At 36.3% G+C, this 19,661-nt stretch overlaps 1 protein-coding gene and 1 non-coding gene across 2 annotated transcripts in view; both read left to right on the plus strand.

The window, feature by feature from the left end:
* Positions 1 to 19,661, plus strand: part of FGF12 (fibroblast growth factor 12) — a 587,755-nt gene that overhangs the window by 189,761 nt on the left and 378,333 nt on the right. The window lies entirely within an intron of this gene.
* Positions 2,294 to 2,397, plus strand: LOC114676612 (small nucleolar RNA U13). Its single transcript, XR_003727661.2, has one exon. It is a non-coding gene; the product is annotated as a small nucleolar RNA U13 (small nucleolar RNA).

Genomic DNA, 19,661 nt, shown 5'->3' on the forward strand with positions numbered 1-19,661 from the left:
TTCATACAGCCAACAGACACATGAAAAAATGCTCATCATCACTGGCCATCAGAGAAATGCAAATCAAAACCACAATGAGATACCATCTCACACCAGTTAGAATGGCGATCATTAAAAAGTCAGGAAACAACAGGTGCTGGAGAGGATGTGGAGAAATAGGAACACTTTTACACTGTTGGTGGGATTGTAAACTAGTTCAACCATTATGGAAAACAGTATGGCGATTCCTCAAGGATCTAGAACTAGATGTACCATATGACCCAGCCATCCCATTACTGGGTATATACCCAAAGGATTATAAATCATGCTGCTATAAACACACATGTACACGTATGTTTATTGCGGCACTATTCACAATAGCAAAGACTGGGAATCAACCCAAATGTCCATCAGTGACAGACTGGATAAAGAAAATGTGGCACATATACACCATGGAATACTATGCAGCCATAAAAAAGGATGAGTTTGTGTCCTTTGTAGGGACATGGATGCAGCTGGAAACCATCATTCTTAGCAAACTATCACAAGAACAGAAAACCAAACACCGCATGTTCTCACTCATAGGTGGGAACTGAACAATGAGATCACTTGGACTCGGGAAGGGGAACATCACACACCGGGGCCTATCATGGGGAGGGGGGAGGAGGGAGGGATTGCATTGGGAGTTATACCTGATGTAAATGACGAGTTGATGGGTGCAGCACACCAACATGGCACAAGTATACATATGTAACAAACCTGCACGTTATGCACATGTACCCTAGAACTTAAAGTATAATAATAATAAATAAATAAATAAATAAAAGAAAAAAAAAGAAAAACAATCTGAATCTCCAATACACGTATATTTATTTAATATCAATTTAAGTATTAGTGCATGCTATTATATTAATCAGTAATATAAAAAGAGAAGTTAAATATAAGGCAAGGAAATAATTAGAAATATAATCTTAATATTTTCCTACTTCCTATGGATCACCCAGCACACCTATTGGGAGGTGCACATCCACCTACTTTGAGGGCCACTGATCTACACTAAAAGCATGTAAGTCTCCTAGTATCAATGTGTAACTCACAGAGAATCTGCATCAGAATCAAAATAGTCTACTCTGGGTAATATTCTAAAATGATGCCTGGGCTCTTAAAGGGCGAGTTGGCTGTCCTTCACTGTTTGAAAGAAAGTTTTGTTGAATTGACTGTTAAGGGGAATACAGAAGATTTTCTAATGTAAATGTAGCCCTCATCCTCTATTCTAGTCCTCTCATTCCACGGTCAATATTCCTCTCTTTGGGCAGTTTCCACTTGTAGAACATTCACATTTTTGTTGTTGGCATAAAAATCAACAACAATAAAACTTGGGCCAATGCACTGTATGGTAAGACTACGTGAGCACAGTGATTCCCTCAATATTATATAACAGCTGTCAGTTGAAATGTATAACTTTTCAATTGTATACTTTTATTTTCTTGCCTAAGAAATATTTTCCCCATTTGGTTAGATTCATTTTGTAGTCTTAGTCAAGGTGTATGTCCCAAATTGTAAGAACAGATGAGATAAATTCCTAATTAAAATAAACATAAGATTAAAAAATGATTTTATTCAAAATTAGTATTATTTAGTCATATATGAATTATCAGCCACTCTTAATTGTCTACAAAGAGCACTGCAAAGAACTTCAAATAAAAAGATACATTTTTAATAGACTAAAGAACATGGTGGCTCATGCCTGTGATCCCAGCACTTTGGCAGGCCAAGGTGGGGAGATCTGTTGAGGTCAGGGGTTCAGTATCAGTCTGGCCAACATCACAAAACCCCATCTTTTCCAAAAATACAAAAATTAGTCAGGTGTGGTGGCATGCACTTGTAGTCCCAGCTACTTGGGAGGCTGAGACACGAGAATCGCTTGAACCCAGGAGGCAGAGGTTGCAGTGAGGTAAAATCACACCACTGTACTCCATCCTGGGTGACAGAGTAAGACTCCATCTAAAAAAATAAAAATAAAAATAAGGAACTTACAATCTGATTTTGCTTCCGGAAGCAATAGAAATATGATTAAATGATTAGAAAAAATCAGAAGTGTAATATATGAGTAAGTTAATTTTTTAAAAACTCACATTTCCTGAGCACTACAGTAACCTAAACCCGGCTTCTTTGAAGTTTACTCAGTGTGTTGAACTGTAACAGAAAGCTAGCAACTATACTGCTTATAGTTTTTTCTTAGAATCACTAGAAAATATTTGACCAGAAAAAATAGATTCTGAGTAAAATTAGTTTTTTAAAAAAACCAAACCTGATCCTTTTGTAGTTCATAAGCATGATGATTGGGTGTTCACGTGCATGTGTGAGATATGCCACCCTTGAACCTTGTCAAGACATCAGCACATTACCCATCTGATATGAAAAAAAAAGTCATCTTATAAAAATTCACAGTTATAAAATAGGAATAGATAGGACACTGAATGCTTTGGGTTTGTTTTGTCAACATTTATGTTTTCAAGCAGTCTTGCTTCATCCAATTTTTATATTATTTTGAGGAAAAATGCATTGCCAGGAATCACAGTATGTAATGCAAATCAGTCACAGAACTATTCCCTACGGACTTTCTAGCCTATGAAGAAAGATAGGCATGCAGACAACAGAGGAAATTGGGGTGCTTCTGACTTCAGGCTTTGTGGAAGAGTTGACGTTTGGACTGGCCCATGAAAAACTTTAGTAAACTAGAAGAGATGATACAAAGGACATTTTTGGCTAAGGGAAGAAGATGAACAAAGGCTAAAAGTTCCAAAGTCTATGTCCAAGTAAAGCAAGTGCAGGCTTGCATTTTACTGTCTTTGATTTCTAAATTCAAGAAGCTCTGAAAACCATTGTGTGTGTTGTTGTTTTTCCTTAAGGTACAGACTGACCTGAATTGACAGGAGGCCATTTATAGTCTTTATTTATCCCACTTATGAGAATATTTATAGATTTTACTGCAGAAATATCAACATATTTCATTATAGGTGCAGCCCCAACATATATGGCTTTTGCTAGTATTTTATACATTAACTGTATTACTTTAAAAAAAATACCACCTTGTTCCCCCAAAAACTTGAATTACAAAACACACTCAGCCCCAGCTGTTTCTGGTAAGGGATTGTAGACTTGAAGTAATTATGGGGGAAGTGATATTGTATAAACTATGTCCAGAAAGCTAGGTGAAGATTGTGCCAGTTCTTAAACACACCAAGTTACAGATTGTGGTAATTTGACTTTAGGCTACAAGGAACCATATACTTCAAAATATACTTTTGAAGAAGAAGTGAAATAGTCAACCATTTTTAATCAAAATTGGTTTGAGTCCCTGAGCACACGCTATTTTAAAGTTTTTCTCCATGCAATTACAAAAACTCTGAGTAAGATGGTGTCAGATGAAATGCCTTTTGAAAATAGATATTTACATCCATCATTTGTTTACTTGTGATGGTGTGTAGGAGAAACAAGGTTAGAGAAAACAATTTCAGATAATGTCTGCAGCTTGCTAAGTGTCATGCCACATAAATATGGTCAGAGTTTGATGTCCCCAAATGACTGTGCATTAAAAATACAAGAATTGTTTCATAGAAGAAAAAATAAACAAGCAAAAATCATAAGAAATAGTAATTTATTTCATATTTGGTCATTTTCCTTGCTAAAAATACCTGAAGGCAAATTCCAGAAAATTTGTTTCTGATTTGGTTAAGAAAATTAATTGAGAAATTTAAAATGTTATTGTCATTGTTGTATATACAGTGTATGTGTGTCACTCATAGTGAGTTTTTAAACTCTGCCTTTAAAAACAAGCATCAGAAGTTTGGTACAAAATCAATGTTCACAAATAGTAGAACTGCTATACACCAACAACGACCAAGTTGAGAATCAAATCAAGAACTCAATTGCTTTTGAAACAGCTACAAAAAATAAAATTAAAAAATACTTAGTAATATACTTAAGGAGGTGAAAGATCTCTACAAGGAAACTACAAAACAATGCTGAAAGAAATCATAGACGACACAAAGAAATGGAAAGACAACCCATGCTCATAAATAAGAAGAATCAATATAGTGAAAATGACCATACTGCTCAAAGCAATCTACAGATTTAGTTCAATCCCCATCGAAATGTCATCAGCATTCTTCACAGAAATAGTAAAAAAGTCCTAAAATTCATATGGAACCAAAAAAGAGCCCACACAGTCAAAGCAATACTAAGCAAAAAGAACAAATCTGGAGGCATCACCTTACCCAACTTCAAATTATACTACAAGACTATAGTTACCAAAATGGCATGGTACTAGTGTAAAAATAGGCATGTAGACCAATGGAACAGAATAGAGAACCCAGAAATAAAGCCAAATACTTACAGCTAATTGATCTTCCACAAAGCATACAAAAACATAAATTGGGGAAAAGACACCCTATTAAATAAATGTTGCTGGGAAAACTAGCAAGCTACATGTAGAAGAATGAAACTGGATCTTTATCTTTCCCCTTACACAAAAATTAACTCAAGATGGATCAAAGACTTAAATATATGACCTGAAACCATAAAAATTATAGAAGATAACATTGGAAAAACTCTTCTAGACATTGGCTTAGGCAAATAATTTATGACTAAGACCTCAAAAGCAAATAAAACATAAACAAAAATAAATAAATGTAATATAATTAAACTAAAAATCTTCTGCACAGCAAAAGAAATAGTCATCAAAGTAAATGTATTTCCCACACAGTGGGAGAAGAAAATATTCACAAACTATGCACCCTACAAAGGACTAATATCTAGAATCTGCAAGGAACTCAAACAAATTAGCAAGAAAGAAACAAATAATCCCATCCAAAAGTGGGCAAAGGACATGAATAGACAATTCTCAAAATTAGACACAAACAGACAACAAACAAGAAAAAATGCTCAACATCACTAATTATCAGGGAAATGTCAAGTAAATCCACAATGAGATACCACTTTACTCCTGCAAGAATGACCATAATTAAAAGTCAAAAAACAATAGATGTTGGAATGGATGTGGTAAAAAGGGAACACTTTTACACATTTACTCAGCTGGTGTGAATGTAAATTGGTACAACCTGTGGAAAACAGTTTGGATATTTCTTTAAGAACTAAAAGTAGAACTACTATACAATCCAGCAATCCCACTACTGGATATCTACCCAAAGGAAAAGAAGCCATTATATGAAAAAGACACATGCACACACATTTGTAGCAGCACAATTCGCAATTGCAAAGATATGGAACCAATCTGAGTGCCCATCATCCAATGAGTGGATAAAGAACATATAGTATATAAACACCATGGAATAGTACCCAGCCATAAATAGAAATGAAATAATGTCTTTTGCAGCAACTTGGATGGAGCTGGAGGCCATTATTCTAAATGAAGTAACTCAGGAATGAAAAGTCAAATATTGTGTGTTTTCATGTATAAGTGGGACCTAAGCTATGAGGATGCAAAGGCATAAGTATGAGATTACATATTGGATACAATGTACATTGCTTGAGTGACAGGTGCATTAAAATCTCGGAAATCACCACTAAAGAACGTATCCATGTAACCAAAACCACCTGTTCCCCCAAAACTATTGAAATATAAATAGAAGTGCATTCACCAAAAAAGGTTGGGAATTAGAAAACTGACTCTAGGAATGTATCCATCTTCGTTTTCCTTTCTTAGACTATCTGTATAGTCAGTTAGTTTTGGCTTTCTGTAAGCTTGTAATAAGTATTTCTGAGACCCCAAGAATAAAAGCACATTTTTTACAATTTTTGAAGTGTCATTCAAAATTTCAAACAAAAACAAAAATAAAAAAACAACTGGAGACAGCTCATGATCATAAATGGAAGGAATCAATATAGTGAAAATGACCATACTGTCCAAAGCAATGTACAGATTCAGTACAATCCCCATCAAAATGTCACCAGTGTTCTTCACAGAGCTAGAAAAAAAATCCTAAAATTCATATGGAACCAAAAAAGAACCCACACACCAAAGAAATACTAAGCAAAAAGAACAAATCTGGAGGCATCACCTTACCCAACTTCAAATTATACTACAAGACTATAGTTGCCAAAACAGCATGGTACTGGTATAAAAATAGGCATGTAGACCAATGGAACAGAATAGTGAACCCAGAAATAGGCCAAATACTGACCACTAATTGATCTTCAAGAAAGCATACAAAAACATAAATTGGGGAAAGGACACCCTATTCAATAAATGTTGAAATGTACCGATACATGGGCTGGAAGCACATGTAGGCTTATATAATAAAACTTGGAATTGGTATATTTTTCAAGAAGAGTATTTGGTATCTGCCTTAGCAAAATTGCTTAACCTACTTCCTAGAAGTGGAATTCCAATCCTTGAAAGTCTTTGCAAAGAAAATCAGAAAGTTCCATCTAATTCCCGGCTTATAGTTTTCCAGAAAAATTCTGCATTTGACTTCAGAAGAACAGAGAATAATAATAATTTTTATAAACATTATAAAGCTCTCACTAGTGCCCAAGGATGAAGAACATGTATTAGGTCATAGAAGTATTTTTTGATGCTGTAATCTCAACAGTCATATTCTGACTATTTGATGTTCTTAGTGATTTTTATCACTTTATAAGTGATTTTAAAAAAATCACTTATAAAGATAAGATGCTGATTTTTTAAAACAATATTTATTTGATTTTAAAAGTATTCAGTAATACTTTTAGAAAATATGACATTATAGAAATGCAGTAATAAGAATTGATATTGATATCTATTGAGTATTTTTGAGGTCCTATTGTCATTGTACCTTACATTTTACATACATTATCTCAGTTAAGCTTTACCCTGTTATGTAATATTATTTACATTTTATATAATAGAAACTGATGACTAGAGAGGTTAAGTGAATGGCACAAAGTTATATGGCAGTAAGTGGTAGAGCAGAAGTCAAGCCCAGGAAATTCAATTCCAGAATGCATGCTCTGAGCAGCTATTCTCCCAGCTTCCCCACAATTGACAACCACCACCAAAATGGTCACTGAGAAATAACTACAGTTATATTTTTTGTGTATATGCTTTCAATATTTTCCCCATATATATAAAATATATATATATATTTCAATATATAAATGAAATAATAAGGGAGACTGTTTTCTCACCTTCCATGTTGGCTTTTTGCTCATCGAACTTATGAAAACTAAAAGAATGGCAAAGGAATGATTTTAGTATATGCTAATCCAGAAGGTAGGTCTAATGCTGAGTGTCTAGGTAAGACCATGGACTAAAAACAACAAACAAACAAAAAGCACTATCCAAACAAGCTGCCATCAGACTAACACCTCCTGAGCAAAAGCTACTTATATTCCTCAGCTCGAGGTGTCAGTGACAGCATCAAGCATGTGGTAGAAACTTAAAGGAGGGGGTTGATTTTCCAAATTTTATCTTCACATACCTTCCTTTCAAAATATAACAACCCAAAATGTTGTTAATAACTTTAAGTTTTAAATTTCACCTTTAAGGAAAGTATTTTCATTTGCTTTAAAATAATTATAAATTTTAAAAATAGGGATGACCAATGGATGTTTCATAAAAGGTTCTGACCAGAAAAAAAGAAAAAAGAAAAAATATCCAAACCTCTTTTTCAGAATGTACTAGTCCTTTTAAAGATCTTCTGTAAATGGGGAGTCGGTTAAGTGCTAACCTCTATGTTAAGCATTTCCTTTTCTTTCTTTTTTCCTTTTGCCACAACAAACCTCAAGGCAGATTATTAACCTTGTGTTGCAAATGGGAAAAATGAGATTAAAATTAAGAAATGTGTCCATGAACACACAGCTGGGACTTGAACTCAGCAATGTGTAGCTCTCAAGTCTTTCTTATGATGTCATCTAAGAGTTTGACAACCAAACTGATCATAATACCTACAACGTGGAGTGGACAACTGAAATGAAAACAGGAAAGAAAAAAAAAATCACCACTCTAATAACGTGTGTAGCTGTAAACTATCTTGCTATCTAATATTTTTCTGATAATTTTAAAACATTAAACTGCAGGGCCAGGTATGGTGTCTCACTCCTGTAATCCCAGTACTTTGAGGCAGGTGGATTACCTGAGATCAGTTCGAGACCAGCCTGGCCAACATGGTGAAAAGCTGTCTCTACTAAAAATAAAAAAATTAGGTGGGCATGGTGGCACATACCTGTAATCCCAGCTATGCCGGAAGCTGAGGCAGGAGAATTGCTCAAACCCGGGAGGTGGAGGTTGCAGTGAGCTGAGATCACTCTTTTGCACTCCAGCCTGGGTGAGAGAGCAAGACTCTATCTAAAAAGAAAAAAAAAAGGCCGGGTGCAGTGGCTCACACCTGTAATCCCAGGACTTTGGGAGGCTGAGGCGGGTGGATCACTAGGTCAGGAGATGGAGACCATCCTGGCTAACACAGTGAAACCCTATCTCTACTAAAATACAAAAAAATTAGCTGGGCATGGTGGCAGGTGCCTATAGTCCCAGCTACTCGGGAGGCTGAGGCAGGAGAATGGTGTGAATGCGGGAGGCGGAGCTTGCAGTGAGCGGAGATGGTGCCACTGCACTCCAGCCTGGGCGACAGAGCAAGACTCTATCTAAAAAATATATACATATATGTATATTAAAATACAATTCAGATACCACAAAATTTACCCTTTTAATGTGTACAGTTCAGTGGTTCTTAGTATATGTACAAGGCTATGCAACCATCACCACTCTCTAATTCCAGAATACATTCATCACCCTGGGAAAAAACCCCATCCCCATTAGTATTCACTTCTTATAGAATTTTGATGAAGCAAAATCCTTCAAAAGCTGTCTACTAAAAATCCAATTTTCTTAGATTTTTCTTTCAAACAAAGACAATTCTTAAATATTTTATAGCTACAGAAGAGAAATTATTAAAATAATCTCACATAACAAATGAGCAATATTGCTGTTGTTGAATAAATCTTCAAGGATGAAAGGATGAAAAGGATTATTACTGGTAGAATTTCCCAAAAGTCATAAATGTCAATAAACTTCTCTGCCATATCATATTATTACAATTTATTAAGCACCTATGATCTGGCAGGCACCATATTAAGATGGTCTATGTCAATTAATTCTGACAACAATTCTAAGGAAGTATGAATACTCACTCTATTGTACACATGATAACCACTGAAAGATAGAGCAGTCATCTCACCCAATAAGTGTAAGAGTTGAGAAGTAATCCTAGGTCCAGTTTGATTTCAAAGCTCAAGCTCTAAACACTAAGCTCCACCAAGTGACAGAAAGTGGATCAAAAGAGAATGTAGATGTCAAAATTAAAAAAAAACAAAAACAAAAAACAGAAAAAAAACCGGAGGGAGAGAGGAGGATGAACAGAAGTGGGTTAAGGGTACAAACATACAATCCAATAAGAGGAATAAATGTAATGGTTGGTAGCAGAATAGGATGACCATACTTGATAAAAATGTATTATCCTCAGGTGATGGACACTTTAGATACCTTCCCTTAATTGCTATGCATTAGATATGTGTAACAACATTTCTCATGCACCTCACTGATATGGTTTGGCTGTGTCCCCACCCAAATCTCATCTTGAATTCCCACATGTTGTGGGAAGAGACCCCATGGGAGGTAGTTGAATTATGGGGGTGGGTTTTCCTGTGCTGTTCTGTTTCCTGTGCTGAATAAATCTCATAAGATCTGATGATGATATAAATGGGAGTTTCCCTGCACAAGCTCTCTTCCCTTGTCTGCCACCATGTGAGATGTGTCTTTCACCTTCTGCCTTGATTGTGACGTCTCCCCAGCCAGGTGGAACTGTAAGTCCATTAAACCTCTTTCTTTTGTAAATTGCCTAGTCTCCAGTATGTCTTTATCAGCAGCATAAAAATGGACTAATACAGTAAATTGATACCAGTAGAGTGGGGTGCTGCTGAAAAGATACCTAAAAATGTGGAAGTAACTTTGGAACTGGGTAACAGGCAGAGGTTGAAACAGTTTGGAGGGCTCAAAAGAAGACAGGAAAATGTGGGACAGTTTGGAACTCCCTAGAGACTTGTCAAATGGCTTTAACTAAAATGCTGGTCATGATATGGACAATGAAATCCAGGCTGAGGTGGTCTCAGATGGAGATGGGGAACTTGTGAGGAACTGGAGCAAAGGTGACTCTTGTTATGTGTTAGCAAAGAGACTGATGGCATTTTGCCTCTGCCCTAGAGGTTTGTGGAACTTTGAACTTTAGAGAGATGATTTAGGGTATCTGGCAGAAGAAATTTCTAAGCAGCAAAGCATTCAAGATGTGACTTGGGTGCCGTCAAAGGCATTCAGTTTTATACCTGAAAGAGAGCATAAAAGTTGGGAAAGTTTGCAGCCTGACAATGCGATAGAAAAGAAAATCCCATTTTCTGAGGAGAAATTCCAGCCAACTACATAGATTTGCATAAGTAATGAATAGCTGAATACTGTTCCCCAAGACAATGGAAAAAATGTCTCCAGGGAATATCAGAGGTCTTCATGGCACCCCTTCCCATGTCAGGCCTAGAGGACTAGGAGGAAAACATGGTTTTGTGAGTGGGGCCCGGGGTCCCCATGCTATGTGCAGCCTAGGAACTTGGTGCCCTGTGTCCCAGCTGCTCCAGGTGAGTCTGAAAGGGCCAATGTACAGCTTTGGCCATGACTTCAGAGGGTGCAAGACTCAAGCCTTGGTAGCTTCAATGTGGTGTTGAGCCTGCCAGTGCACAGAAGTCAAGATTTGGGGTTTGGGAAACACCACCTAGATTTCAAAGGATGTAAGGAAATGCTTAGATGTCCACGCAGACTTTTGCTGCAGGGGTAGGCCTCTCAGAGAACCTCTGCTAGGGCAGTGTGGAAGGGAAATGTGGGGTTGGAGCCCCCATACAGGGTCCCTACTGGAGCACTGTCTAGTGGAGCTGGGAGGACCACCATCCCCTAGACCCTAGAATGGTAGATCCACTGACAGGTTGCACCATGTACCTGGAAAAGCTGCAGACACACACCACCAGCCCATGAAAGCAACTGCCAGAGAGGCTGTACCCTGCAAAGCCACAGGTGCCGAGCTGCCCAAGAGCATGGGAACCCACCTCTTGCATCATTGTGACCTAGACATGAGACATGGAGTCAAAGGAGATCATTTTGGAGCTTTGAGATTTGACTACTCCACTGGATTTCGGACTTGCATGGGGCCTGTACCCCTTTGTTTGGGCCAATTTCTTCCACTGCCTGAACCCCCATTGTATCCTGGAAGTAACAAACTTGGTTTTATTTTACAGACTCATAGGCAGAAGGGACTTGTCTCAGATAAGGCTTTGGACTGTGGACAGGCTTTGGACTGTGGACGTTTGAGTTAATGCTGAAATGAGTTAAAACTTTGGGGGACTCTTGGGAAGGCTTGATTGGCTTTGAAATGTGAGGATATGAGATTTGGGAGGGGCCAGGGGTGGAATGGTATGGTTTGCCTGTGTCCCCACCCAAATCTCATCTTGAATTCCCACATGTTGTGGGAGGGACCCAGTGGGAGGTAGTTGAATAATGGGAGGTAGTTGAATAATTCCTGTGCTATTCTCATATAATTAATATATGAGAATCACCAGATCTGATGATTATATAATGGGGAGTTTCTCTGCATAAGCTCTCTACTCTTGTCTGCTGCCATGTGAGACATGCCTTTCACCTTCCACCATGATTGTGAGGCCTCCCCAGCCATGTGGAACTATAAGTCCATTAAACCTCTTTCTTTTTTAAATTGCTCAGTCTCTGATATGTCTTTATCAGCAGCATGAAAATGGACTAATACACCCATAAATATGTACAAATAAAAAAATAAAAATGAAAATAACAGTTCAGTCTAAATGGATTATTTACATAAGCCCAGGGTGCTGCAGATGGTTACCTAGTGCTGGCTCCTAGAAGGATTATTGCAGTGATTTTCATATCTACATATTGAATGCTTACAACGTACACTTGCGTAAGACCATAGAAAACAGATCATTCTGATCCATTTTTCATTATTTGTTCATTAACCTATAAAACTAGAAATGAAAACAATGGCAAAACTGGAAGTATACAACCTTTCAGACTAATACTATGAACCCCTTCTCCCAGGTCTTTTTCTGTTGGTCTCTCAGGATCTTTATCCTAAACTAGTCATCATCTTAGTTTATTTTCTGTTGTTATAACAGAATACCACAGACTGTGTAATTTACAAAGAAAAATACATTTAATTTTCACAGTCCTGGAAGCAGGGAAGGCTGCTAGCATCTGGTGAGGGCCTTTTTGCTGTGTCATATCATAGCAGAAGGCAAGTGTGTGCTAGCTCAGGTTTCTCTTCCTCTTATAAAGCCACCAGTCCCATTGTGAGGGTCCCCCTCTGATGATGTTATCTAATCCTAATTACCTCCCAAAGGCCCCACCTCCAAATTTTATCACTATATGTTTGGGGATTGAGTTTCGAACACATGAAATGTTGAGGACACATTCAAGTCATAGCACCAATTTAAGGGCTCCAAAGGCTCCTTTTCTCCTGGTTTGCATTTCTTTTGGATTTTTTCAAGACCTCCTTTATTTTTATCATACTTGAAACCATGTGGTAGGTGTGTCATTGATTTTTAGGAAAGACAGAAGGCATGACGCATGCTGCTTTTGTTGTAACTGAAATGTAAGGTTATAATAAATTTGATTAAGGCTTTATCTTCAGTCGAACCATATGGTTAACTCTAAAGAAACAGAATCATATAACAATTCTGCAACTCTGGGTAAAGTTTTCAGTTTAATTCAGTAGATATTTATTGACCATTTCCTATGTTTCGAGTAGCATCTGTATATGGGGAAAGGCAGAAATAGTAATATTTCATGATGAATGACTTTTATGACTTGCCATGAAAGGGAACAAAAGTGACGTGTGTGTGTGTGTATGTGTGTCTGTGTGTATAAGCTTGGGATGAGGAACTGTATATAAACATGTGCCTAACTAATTGTGACACAAGCTATGATGTGATAAGTGCCTAAGTGTTTCCTGATTCCTCTGTGGCTAAATCAACACTTCTACCACCTCTTTAGACACTATAAAATCATGTACTTCTTTTGTGCAGCTGTTACAGTTATAATACTATATTAGTTTGCATGACTATTTGGCTAAATTTTCAGTAAGTACTTTGGCTTTTTGGAAATCAGAGATTATTGTGTGAAAGTTCTATGCTAAGAAATATGTGCAGTTAAGCTCCAAAGAACGGCACCTAATCCAGCCAGGGAAGGTTTGTTGACAGAGGTGATAATGAATCCAAGTTTTGAAGGGTGGGTATGAACTCACTGGAAGAAGAAAGAAAGCAGGATAGTCTAAACAAGTGAAATATCATGTGCAAAAACATGTAGACACGAACACAAAACAGTTCAACTCAGGCAACGCATGGTGGCTCACGCCTGTAATTCCAGCACTTTGGGAGGCTGAGGCAGGCATATCACGAAGTCAAGAGATCAAGACCATCCTGGCCAACATGGTGAAACCCGTCTCTACTAAAAATACAAAAATTAACTGGGCATGGTGGCGCACACCTCTAGTTCCAGCTACTCAGGAGGCTGAGGCAGGAGCATCATTTGAACCTGGGAGGCGGAGGTTGCAGTGAGCCAAGACGGTGCCACTGAACTCCAACCTGACAACAGAGCGAGACTCCAACTCAAAAAAAAAAAAAAAGAGAAAAAAACAATGAGACTCAAGGACACGGACTAAGTTCAAGTACAGAGATAAAAGAAGACAAGCAAATCATCGTAGGTTTTATGTACCAAACTTAAATTGTTGACTTAATCTTCAATACTATGAAAAGTTTCTGAAGAGCCACATTCTTTAGGGACTTGAGTTTTGGGGTGATTATTTTGGCAGTATGGAGGCCAAATTTAAGGCAGTTGGAATATTTTTGTAAATATGTTGTAGTAATTAGGCAAGACGTGATCAGGGCCTGAAGGAAGGCAAGAATAAAGTGACGGATGTTAGAGAAGTTAAACAAATAGTATCTATAATACTCTCTTTGATTGGAGATAAGTTAGCAAGAACAGCTTAGGATGGCTCACAAGGCTTTGAATTTGGAAACTGGATAATTAGATGTAGTTGTTCATTAAAATATGGAGTTCAAGAAGTTTAGAGGGAAAGAAATGTGTCCAGTTGTAGTTATGTTTTTTTTTTTTTTTTTTTTTTTAATACCTGTGGATCCTTTAGTAGAGATTTCCAGGGAAACTTGGAAATAGATGATTAAACCTATGTAGGTATCTTGTCAGCAGACACAGATCCAGGAGTTATCAATAGTGCAAGAATTTTAATGTGTAAGAAAATGTCCAGTAACAGCAAAAATGGAGAAGAGATTGAAGCTTGGTAAATAGTAACACTTAGAGGATGGCAGAAAGAGAACTATGATGTTAATAGAGAAGTAGAAGGAAAAACGAGAGAAAAATGGTGTTTCTGAAGATGAGGAAGAGTTTCTTGAAATAGAATGATCAATAATTTTAACACATATAATTATTGCATATTTGTAGCATTAGGACAAAATGTGCCCATTGTATCTGGAATAGCGTTGATTATGGTGATTTTATAAAAAGAACTTTGGTGAGATTGTGCAAGCAAGAGGCAGCACTCAGTGGGTTTAAGAAAGAAAAATACTGAAGTGAAGGTAGTACATATAGCCTCTTCTTTAAGATGTTTGTATGTTTGTGGAAGGGAAGAAAGAGGATAGAAAAATAATGCACAAAGGAGATTTCAAAATTCCACATGTGGCTCTTGCCTGGTATGTGACAGTGGCAACTTTGGGCTTAACCTGTGTTATGCCCAGGCACAAAGATATATACACATGTATACTTGTGAATATATTTGTGTGCATAACCATCACCTTAAAGGGGCTAAAATATTCATTCTCCAAATTACTGCATGTCCAACAAACCTTCGATATGGATCCTAATGAACTTCTCCAGTTAACCCTTTTTCTCCTCCTTTTCCTACTCTAACCATTGCCCCACAACCACTTTTGTATTAGGACAGTTAAAAGCTTGCCATCAGGAAAGTTAGCCAAAGTCATAAGTTTAGACTCTTTCCTATGCCCTTTTCTGAAAGTTAACACTAATAGAAACCTCATAGTTTACCGTAAAGGCAATGCTTATTTTTACTGGTCAGATCTTTAAATGAATGACTACCTTCTGCTTCTAGAAAGCAGACAATCTACAGAGAAAATTCAATTTCCAGGGAAAAGAAAAATGTCCTGAAATCATTTCTATGCATATTATCAAGTAAGTTTTTTGATTCTGATGCTATCAAAATCAAGGGCAGCATCATAGTGTCTTTTAAAGAATATTGCACTAGGAAGGGGGCAGGGGTTCTGAGCCACTTAGTTGCAGCCCTGCTGCTGGGGGCCAGGTGACTTTTGAAGAAGTCAATGTTCCTTTTTTTTTTTTTTTTCTGTTAAAGGATGGAGTTAGAAAATAAACGTCTACCATGGGTTGACTTATGTTAAAATTTTATTCCCTAAAACCCCAAATGAAGTCATTCCACAAATACATTTCCTTCTCCTATCTGCAATTTGGAAGAACCTCTTCTTTACAAATGTCATGATACTACTATGTGGTTTTACATGGTTTGCATCCCTCCTAGGCAATCAGAATTGCTCTTCTCATCTGGGCTATCGCTATAGGCTTCAAATTTCTCTGTCCATTGTTTGTATAGCTATATATTCTTTCCATCTCTATGAGATAGTGAGTCCACTGAGGGCAGGGTTATATTTAAACAAACTATGCACTTGCTAAATGTGCAGTGAATAGAAATGAGTATTTTAAAATTCATTTAACAGGTGGACTTAATAGTATCTTATACAATTTGATGACAGTGTTGTTCGGAGAGCTTGGATAATATGAAAGCTAAAAGAGGTTGGGTGAATCTTTATTATCAGACTTGGGTAGGGCTCTTTATTACTGTTTTGGTGCCTTTAATACTCAAGATTGTTGAAATTCCAGAAGGGCATGTGGGAATCAAACACGGTTTCTATCAATCAGATGGAAGTAACTATTTTTCCCAATGTCACCTAAATGTAAGACTTCCCATTTAAAAATGAATATATGATTTGAAAATAAAATAAGAGTAGCAGCTCAGATTTATGGCACTTTGGAAATTTCTTATCATTTACTCATGCATCCCTTCGTCTTGGAGGATAAGGATCATCAAAACTTGAACTCCTTTTGGTACCAACATTCTACTGTTAGGCGCTGAGAAGTTATGATTCTCACTTAGGTCTTCTGATTCTCAGGCATCAAGACTATATCCCGTTGCAACTTAGAAATAACATTTCTAGTCCCTGTGTGTCTCCTTCACTTTCCGGATTTTTGTATTTTAATTAAGCTTAGTAATAAATACGTTTTAAAAATCAAAGCAAAATTCATGTAATTGATTTTTGTTGTTATATGTTATTTATTGTGAAGAAGTAATAGGCATACGGTGCACTTTTACGTTATAAAATGGAACGCAGTCAAAAGTAAGTCTCCGTCTCTCTGTTCTGTTCTGCTACCTAATCTTTCTCCCTGAGACTACAACTGATGCCAATTTCTTATGTACTTTTTCAGAAAGAGTCCATGAGTTTATAAACATGAATGTATGCACATTCTTCCTTTCTAGATTACACAAATTGTGGCAAGCTAAATATATATATATATATATATATTCTTTTATATGGTTATTAAATTCAGTAATACATTTCACAAATCTATTCATATCAATACATATAGTGTGGCTACATTAAAAAAATTGTAGCACATTACTTTATGGGAATATACGAAAATCTAAGTTAGTTCCCTCCTGATAGATTAGTATCACTAGTATCAAATAGTGTTATCAACAATGTTATACTGACTACTTTGTGCAGTTGTCACTTTTGTATGCTTATACAACTATATCTAAAATATCTACATAAGAAATTGCCAAAGGGGAAATTGGCTTTTTAAAGTTTGAAGGGTAGAGACAAATAGCTATCCATAAAGGCATGAATGCTTACTTTTACCGAGAATGTATGAGGGTTCCCATTTCCTTTATATTTTCTCTAGTACACTAAGTTACCAAACATTTTTATCCTTGAAATCTTATATGGTATTAATATTTTATTTTGGATATATTTAGTATTTCTCTCATGTGTGAATCTTATGACTTTTCAAATGTTTAAAAATAAGTTATATCTTCTATCTAATTCATAGACTTACTCTAAATTCTTTCTGGGCTATGGTTTTTAAAGGTAACATAGAATTACAAATATTTTTCCCAATTGGAAAATCACAAAAAGTCCCCATTTTTTAATTTCACCAATATTTAAATAAATTATTTCTTATATATTCTAGGTACCAACATATACAAACATAAAAGATATGAACATGAACACCAAAATTTGGAGGCGAAAAGCCTCATAGTCTCTTGGGAGGGAAAATATGTATGTGCAAGCTGAATAAAATAAATCCTATAATAGCGAAACTACAGTGTGCTCTGGGAACTACGAGGAAGCTGTGACTGCTTTGGGGGAGGAGATAGGACGGAAAGTTTACCAGAGAGATGGCTGTGGTTTCTATGGTAGGTCTCAAGAAATGTGTGTAATTTATAGGGTCAGAGAAGTGTTCAGGTGATAGGAGAAAAGGGTGGAAACACCCATTTCGTATTGTGCCCCTCTTTTGGTAATGAGTTTTGACTAATGGGCGGTTTCTTTTTTTCCTTGACATTCATAAGTATTTATTATCTTGAACTGATTGGCCTCATATTTTGCATATTTTGCAAAATAATTTTTTGACCTCATATTTTACTACGATGATTTAAAAACATTTTCCTTCCATTTGAATTAGATAACTCATCTTTCAAGTTTTCTTATGGCCAACGAGCTCTGTGTTTATTCGAGACAACTTGTTAAAGTGCTATTAGAAGAGATGGAAAATGTCCAACTGCAGCGGTAAATCCGGGAGGCATCTATTCGAAGATAAGAAAAAAGTTCTCAAACAAATGACAAAATGTTCAAACTCAATCATAATTAGACATATGCAAATTAAAACATTACAATCAAACTGACATAAATGAAAAAGTAGGACAATACATTATGTTGGTAAGGCTGTGGGAAAATAGGGAATTGCTGGCAAGAATCTAAATTCATACAAGCCTTCAGGAGTGAAATTCAGCAATACTTAGCATAAATATCTATACACATACTTTTCAACCCAGCATTTCCATTTCTAGGAAGCTACCCTGGAGGCACACAGAGTGTATTTCTCACAGGAGTATTGGTTAGCAGTGTTTTCTACAATATGAAAATGCTGCACATAAAGTTACTTATTGCAGCATTGTTTATAATAGCACAATACTGGAAACAATCAAAAGACCACTACATAGAAGAGTGTGTGTGCATTCGTACAAAAGAAGCACAGGCAAGATAAACTAAAGAAACCAGTTACCTATAGGCAGTGCATGAGAAATAAGTGGAAAAAAAGAGTGAACAGGAACTGGCCAGGAGGGATAATGAGGGAATAACAATTACCAAGCTATGCTTTTTGGTAAAGCTTAGACTGTAAGTACTATAGTAATGTTTCACGCACCCAAATAAAAAAAAATAATTTAAGTTAATGAAATTTAGTTAAATAATCAAAATCAATGTGTATGGAATATAAGTTTACAAATGAATAACCAAATCATACTGAAGAGGATGGGCAAGTAAAGAAACAACCTAAGTCACTTTTAAAAGAAAATGAAATTTTGATTGGATACTGTAAAGTTCAAGACAAAAATAAGTGTATATAAATACTGCACTCTTGTAATAAGTGTTTCTCACAGGAATATGTTAGCAATTCTCTAACTACCTTAAGTGTAGTAGGATTTAATAAATAAGCGAATATATTATAAATAACGAAAGTCGGGTTTTTCACTGTCAGAAAGAAGTTACAAATAAGGAAAAGGCAAAAAATAAAATGAACCTGGTGGTATTGACTTAGGATCGAAGTATTAATGATATCTATCTCTATCTCTATCTCTACATGATATATCTGTATCTATCTAAAAAGATAAACCGATAGAAACGTAGAAATAAATATGATGTAGGTGTATGTGTATATAGATTTCCTAGCTCTCTCTGCTGAGAGGGCCTAAGAGCAGTAACACCGCAATAAAAATGAGCACACTTAGCACTCAGATCTTGGTTGCTATATATTGTTCTCCAAAGAAAGAACTCAGACTCATTTGGCAATCAGTTGATTCCAGGACTAGGGTAGAGGGGACAAAATAATAAACTTGGAACATTACGTGATGCCAAAAAATTAAGGAACTGCTAAAAAATAATGGGGGTATGTCAAAAGCACACAATAACAAATCAGAAGCATATCCCAATGGCTAAAGCCAGAACAATTTTAGCCACAAAATAAATAATGATAGTATTGGATTATAATCCTTAGAATAAATATCCTCGAGGCCATACCGATATAAATAAATAACTGAATGCGTAAATAAATGCAGGAGAAGTAACAGCTGTTACAGAAGAATTCCTATTACTTTAGACAGAATAAAGGAAATACAAAAGTCACTGTTGGGCAAATGGCACAGTAATAATTGTTGCAAGCAAGATCTGTCAGTGGATGC

This window comes from Macaca mulatta, chromosome 2, assembly GCF_049350105.2.
Source record: "Macaca mulatta isolate MMU2019108-1 chromosome 2, T2T-MMU8v2.0, whole genome shotgun sequence".
NCBI classification, from domain to species: Eukaryota; Metazoa; Chordata; class Mammalia; order Primates; family Cercopithecidae; genus Macaca; species Macaca mulatta.